This window comes from Penaeus chinensis, chromosome 31, assembly GCF_019202785.1.
Source record: "Penaeus chinensis breed Huanghai No. 1 chromosome 31, ASM1920278v2, whole genome shotgun sequence".
Lineage (NCBI taxonomy): Eukaryota > Metazoa > Arthropoda > Malacostraca > Decapoda > Penaeidae > Penaeus > Penaeus chinensis.
Window position 1 is genome coordinate 10,683,201 of NC_061849.1, and position 7,500 is coordinate 10,690,700.

General features: G+C 38.9%; 1 long non-coding RNA gene across 1 annotated transcript in view; it reads right to left on the reverse strand.

Annotated features, from left to right (window-relative positions):
• LOC125041826 overlaps positions 1 to 2,453 on the reverse strand; it is an 8,474-nt gene extending 6,021 nt beyond the window's left edge. The window contains exons 1-2 of the long non-coding RNA XR_007116328.1: positions 2,366 to 2,453; positions 2,205 to 2,260 (exon numbers count right to left, since the gene is read on the reverse strand). This is a non-coding gene — a long non-coding RNA (uncharacterized LOC125041826). The remainder of the gene's footprint in view (positions 1 to 2,204; positions 2,261 to 2,365) is intronic.
• Positions 2,454 to 7,500: the final 5,047 nt, after the last annotated feature.

The window sequence follows — 7,500 nt, forward strand, 5'->3', positions numbered from 1 at the left end:
GTATGGCAAAGTATAATGTGTTGCAAAACTTTCTTGTTATCAACTTGTGAAAGTAGTACCATTGATGAAAAGAAATGGTAATTCTGTCTATCATAAAATTTGATCTTATCCTACATGGCTCTGGAAAACAAATAATTATTCTTTGCTTTTGAAGATTATTTCACATACCACCAAGTAGTTTTTTTCCTTCTCTGTGACTGTTCTTAGAATTTTCCTAACTTTCCCTATGTAAATGAATTCTGAGGAAAAGTGAAGATGAAAGATACACAAAATAGGACTTGGCAGAAAACCAAGAAGAGATAAAGAGTAGGGGAAGGTATAAATATTTAAAAATAAAAAAATAAAATAAAATAAAAGTTGAGAACAAGAGAAAGGGAGTAGAACAAGAAAACCAGCAAAATAATACAAACTCAGATCTCAAAAAAACAATCACTGACTAAGCCACCAGGATCTCCATACCATAACGGATATATAAAGCAAGTCATGATGCTACAATGTTCAATATATTCAAGGTTGGAAAGTGTGCAGACCATCATTACTTCAACCACATAAAAAAAATTGTAGCCAACCCAGTGCACAAACTGCTAGGTTTTTATTTTGTTTCTTTTTTAAGCATTTGTTCATACCCCAATACCAATTAATTTTCTTTGTAAATATTTGAGAAAATTTGAATTTCTACTCAAATATTGATTGGGTCAAGTGGTGCAACATTTCAATGAAACAAGTCAAGAAAACAAAATAACAAATATAATCTTAAATAATCCCCAATAATAATCCTGAGCAAATAGATGACAAAAGAACCAATTAACACCCTTTTTACAATATAACCTCTAATGAAACAAATCAAGTTAATCTTTATATTGGATTTAAAAAATTGGAAATATTAAGTCTCTTGACCCAATGTCAGCAGGTTTATGTACTGTCCCCTTTAGATTTTAGTGAGTTTTGTTACATACAGATGGCTCCACGTGGGCTCGGCAGCAAGGAGTCTATCAGTTGGCCCTCGTGACAGATCCCGATTTCCCCATACCTTGAACTGGGGGGCAAATGCGTTTATCTATCCAACACTATTAATATTGACATTATCATCATTCTTATTGACACTATGATTATTAAATCATTAAAATATTAATAACATCAGAGACCACAAAACAATAAAAATGAAGCTTTCAAAAAGGGAAGGAAGGGGAAAATAAATGAGATAGGCACAACTAATACAGGATTCCTTTGTGACTAAGCATTTGCAGAGCCATCTATGTGTAAAGACAATAAATACAATTTTATTACAGTGGGCATGCCATTGCTGTCTTGCCACTTTGGGTTAAACTATGCAAATGCTAACATCTAAGAATTTCTCTGGATATTTGATTTCATAGCCTAAAACAAAAGAAAAAAAAAATCAAGAATATCTTTCATAACTGTCAAAATTAATAACTAATCTGTTGGTAACTTTTCAGAATACCTTCCCGTACCCAACGCAACGGTTATAGCATAAAAAAAACAAACCTTTACACTATTCTATCCAAATATGTCAAAATTATGCTGCAGAACTCCCCCCCCCCCCCCCCAACATTGGCAATCTTGGCCCTGACAGCAGGGGAAGCCACGGAAGGTACCAGGGAAACTGCAGGGCAAAATATGAATATACATGGAATCACTCGCTATATATAGACATTATCACCCCCCCAATCCCCCCAAAGGTAGACAAAGAATCCCCCAAGTATTCAATGCAGTCTGGAGCATCTGACGAACATGCAGGAGAGCCCAAGGACGAGTCTGTCTGAAACACTCTGTCCTGCCATACGTTGGATTCTTTGTCTTCCTGGGCAGGAGTAGGGGGGTCTCAGGAAGGGGGGGGGGGGAGGACAGCCCCCTGCCTTCAGCAATAGAGTGCGATCTACATTATGTTATTACATTATTGTTAGTTGACCCCGCAACCCCCTGGTGTCCTCCCGTGGCCTCCCTGCCCTCGGTGGGGTCGAGGGATCGCCGCCTGATCCCTGCGTGTCCCAAGGGCGAGAGGAAGCCTTCGGTGCCAAAACCTGTCGCGATCGGGTTTGCGAAGGTCTTGAAAAGAATGACCAATCTGTCTATGAAGCGAGTCACACGTAAGATTCATCCATCTGGTTAACTCAAGACCCAAAATACAAGAATAAAGATAATGAAACCACGAGAGACAAGGAAACGTGTCTTGTGATACTTACGTCGTCTACATCACCATTTTGCTTCTTGGGAGCCTTAAGAGGCTTTTTCTTTCCTCCTGGAACACAGAAACACATAATTACAACATGGTAGAATACTTCACCTCAAACACAAAGCTATTCCAGAGAGGAAAAGGACAAGATAAAGCTTAAAATTGGGTTACCTTCTCGTCCCGACATTGAGCTGTTCGTTCTGGCTTCCGACTCGACGCAGTGTTGCCAACGGAAGCGACAACGCTTACGCTACATTCAGATAATTTTTTGCTAGATATGTGCTAGATAAAATGCTATATTAATGATGTTTTCAATTATGATGATAATATCAATGATGGCAATAATAATTATAATACTAGTTAAGATAATGATGGTGTTGATTAATAATAAATATCTTTTATTATTAAATTGGTAATCTTGTCGGGCTGTTTATCACTAAATTTGACCTTATGAATGCTTGTATTGCACCACGTGGTAATCATCGTAACATTAGAAACAAGATTACGCACTTCGCACGTTAATGAAAATACTTTTGAATACACGAGTAATATAAGGCAAGGTATGTAATACGCGATATTAAACACTGTTGGCCTTCCATCGTGAAACCATTCACTGTTTACATAAGATATAGAGGAAATCATGTGAAACTGCCACAGAAAATGTTAGCTGGTCTAAATAATATGAGTTTATTATCCAGAGGCAAAAAGAGCTGAATTTACTACATTTTCCGCCAAATTGGCATCATTGGGCTGGCGGGGTTGATAAGTTAAGGGTCACGTAATAGCGTTTTCTGACCAGTAACACATAATCATTATATTTCTGAAATATATTATTTCAAAAGCTTTCTTACAAGAAGATGTCCTTAATTTTTATTCATCTTCTGGGAATTCCTCCTTTTACTTATACATACTGTATATCATGCATGTATACTATGTAAACCTGCCATAAAGCAACCATGCTACATTTGGGATGCACATATCTGCTTGTAATTTAATATCTCAAGAATTTTAATTTTATTGTCGTCTTCGTTCTTTTATCATACCACTGGATATAGCATATACAATAAAGAAGAAGAAGAGAGAAATGAGACCATTCTGAATATCTTTTATAAACTATCCTGACAGTCTGTTGGTTACTCATCAGGGATTATACATATAAAGGCACATGTCACCGGTATTCATAAATTGCGATGATTATCTTGTGATTTTTCAAACTAAAATTTCATGAAAACTACCAAAAGGATAGATTCTATTTATCTGTGAAATCATACCAACTTTATAGACGTATGAGATAGTCAGATCTGTCAGATCTGTAGTTAACTATTTCAAGTGGTATGGTTCCGTGTATAAGGCACAGCCGTGTGCAATCAATTCCACACATGTATATATCAGGTGGATGATACCCTTACTTGGGAAACTTCAAGAGTAAGATCCAAGGGCGTGTCCAGCCTCCGCGGAATGTGCAGGCTAGCCACTCCAGCTGCAGTCACATTACTATGAGGGCAGCGACATAGCAAGATAGTTGGGCGTTATCCCCTATTTATTTTAGGGTTTGATGAAAATATGTAAATTACAATATATATATATATGTATATAAACACACACACTGTATATATATATACATATATATACACAGTATATATGTATATATAATGTCTATACCCATACATACATACACACACTTATATATCTATATCTATCTATCTATCTATCTATATAGATATATATATACGGTATATACATACATACGCGCGCACACACACACACACACACGCACATATATACACACACACACACATATATATATATATATATATATATATATATATATATATATATATATTGTACACACACACACACACACACACACACACAGCATTATTCGTTAGTTGAGAGTTTTTAGTCTTAATTTAGCCCCCTAAACCCTTGCTCGTTGTTGTCGTGAGGGACCTAGAACGGAGACCGAATCCTAATGTTGAGGATCACCCCCTCGAGAACGGCTCCGACCTCTAATATTAGTACCCCCTCAACTCTATCCATTCCGAATCATCCACCCAGGTCATTACTCAACCTTTAGAATACACCCCTTCCTCTCCCCCAACATCTTCCTATCCATCTCCTAATGCACAGTATTCTTCATTATCTGCCCCCTGCTCGTTTATCACTACTCTTCATCCTTACTGTCCTTCACCCCACAGTGCAACCTCTCCTCACCCCATCCCCCATCCACCTCTGCAAACATTTCGCTTCTTTATGACCCCCCTCCCCCCCTACAGCCTCTTACTCTGACAATAATCTCCAACAATGTCTCCAAAAACAAGTAGGTAAAGTTTCGGTCGTTCCGCTCGTTCACGCCTTTCCACAGTTACGTCTGAATTCCAAGCTCGTGCGCTATCTACCCTGACTGGCAAGCTTATTCCTGCCCAACCTCAATCCTCCCTTAATACTTGTTACTAACCGTACAAGGCACGAGGTATACTGCTCGTATACCTCGTCAACTATGATGCAGTTGTAGTATAGTGTTGCACTATTCCTTCGAAGACCAACTGAAGTCCTGCACCAATGTTGCCAAGATTACCTTCTGTAGACATGACCTCCTCCATGGAATTTATACTGGTGGAGTGTCAGACTGCTGGCGTTTTGGCCACTCAGCCTAACACTGTCGCTCCACAGCCCGCTGCCTTCTGTGAACCAAACCTGGTCACGACCGTTCAAATTACTCTGCTCAGTCACGCACATGTGCAAATTGTGGTGGCTCCCATTATGTATTTTATAAGAGATGCCCTGCTATCTGAGTTCTCAGATTCGAACTTGTAGGCCTCACTCTCCATGAGGCCAGACAAGAAGCAAGTTGACGAGTTTTTTCTACCTATTCCAAAACTATACTTCACCCACGCTCCCCTTCCATCTTCTCAAGATGTCTCAGCATCTCCCCCTGTATCTCTCCCCTCTACCCCGTACCATCCTATCTCTACTCCCTCTCTCCCCCAGTCAAATTCCTTTTCCAGTCCAAATCCAGATACTCAAATCTATACTACTTCCCCGATACCTACCCCTCCCTTCTCGCTTTACCTGTCGAGCCAGGCAATCTAAACATTCCTTTCCATCTTCTCCTACCACATCCTTTCCTACACCCACATCTCCGTCTGCTCCGCGGACATCTATTCCCGCTTCTCCTCCTCATAAGAAAAGCTTTGTTTCTTAGACCTCCCCACCTAACTCCCCTCCAGAAACTCTTGAAGACTTCCGAAACTTCCTAAACATGACCCAAGAGAATGCTCTGTTCTCTCATCCACCCTCCAATACCTCAATTCCCATTCGCTCTACATTCAAAGTATTTGCCGATATCCATCCTCCTCCTCCTTAAGTTTCTCCTACCCCTCTCCCAAAAAAACACCCCATCCTCTCCTCCATGTGCATCAGCATTCCCCCTACGTTCCCTATGACTCCCACCTGGATGCTCACGTAACTCTCACAACAATGCCCTTCTCCGGACACCTCCTCTCCCAACATTCTTCCTTGATGCTCCACCACCTTCCCCTGTTCCCTGATCTCATTCTCGGGATTCTTCTCCTAATTCTCCAACTACTATTTCTACTCGTATTACCCGATGATTGGCTATTTTGCCAATCGTTAACTCCTTTCTACACTTTTCGCCACTGTACTTTACCATAGTGCTGTATGACCCTTGATGTGTAGCACATTTATTTCTTCTAATCATTAGCCATTAATCTTGATTTATTTTGAAAATGGTGTAATATCTTTCCTTATCCACCAATATGGACAGAAACTTATGATGTCATTAATTTACATTTTTTTTTTTTTTTTTTTGTATATCGAACTTTAAAAGATGGCTTTCACCAAGCAAGTACAGTAGGAAAACAGGGTTACTTAGCCGAAAGGACAACTAAAAGACTACACAGGTAAACAAGACTAACTTTCAGCACCACATGAACATACGATATATCATCATGCCCTGTATCTTAAATGAAATAACATAGCCTATCAAGTATCAGAAAATAGAATAGGGAATAATAATATGAAAATGTATGGTGTGAAAACTGTGTGAAAGACGTTGATTAAAGAATATTGCAAAATCATGTAAAGAAGAACTGGTGGTTATTATAGGAAAGTCGGCTTCGGAGTGTTTTGTCTTAATAATGTAACACCCATTCACGGTTTTCCTTTCGTGTCGGTGGTACAGAGAAGGCACTAGCTATTCCTCTTACTCTATCTTCAATTTTATCTTAAAATACATAGAAGGTAGGGACTTCTCTTGCTGTATCTTCTAATTTACTTTAATATACAAAGTGAAATGCGTAGTTGCCGAGATTCAATCACAGATCGACTTACTAAATAATCCCGAGTTTATTTTTCAAAGAACTTGTCTGTCATATATAAGCACAAATATTAGATATATTGATTACTTCCAGTTTGAGCTTGAGTCTCTTTGTAATGACTTCAGGTAACTAACCTACCGTGTAAAGTATTTCCCCACTGTAGGCTGCCTTTCAGGAATACTGTGTATTTGCCCTGTATAGTATTGGGTATAAGTCATGATGGTGCGAGGTTTGGATATAAACGCAATTACAGCGTTTATATATTGAGGTTTCGGCGAAGTGTCATTGTTGCAGTTAATTAACCTCTGTTATTTGGTTGCGTCTCTTGACATTTCACTTTCGTACATCATGTCACTGAAGTGTGTTTCCCGTGCGTTCGGTATATCTGTACGGGAACATAGTGTTATACATGCCATTTATATGCTCCCTTTTCATTCTCGTCTTATGACCTTGTGGTTAATTGGGAAATTCTTTAGTTCCCAGTACTAGTGAAATGGAATATGCCTTATGTTATTCTTGATTTGCCACTAATTAACGGTTTAGTTTGTGGTTCATCATAGATTTTTTTTAAAGACTACGCCTAACCTTTGCCTGCATCCGACCGTGGCTAAGACCAGACTCTCGCCTTCCTCTCGGTGTCCCCGACTTAGAGAAATATACTATATCATCGGCTGTCTTGCTCATAATGACCAGGCCTTTATTTTTCACTGCCCGAAGCTAAACTTCTAAGTCATCTTTATCATGGCTAGTCGCTATAACAAGGTCAAATAGCATTTTGTTGGTCCTGATGTAATGCTATCCAACTTCATACTCTATAAAAGCCTCAATTATTGATTATATAACCCCATAATAACATACTGTCCATACTTCATATATAGTATCCTTGTTTCCGGTCTGTAATACTAATTTTCTCCTTTCCATATCCGGTCTATTATTTTGAAATTGATAAGCCGAACTAGAAAGCTG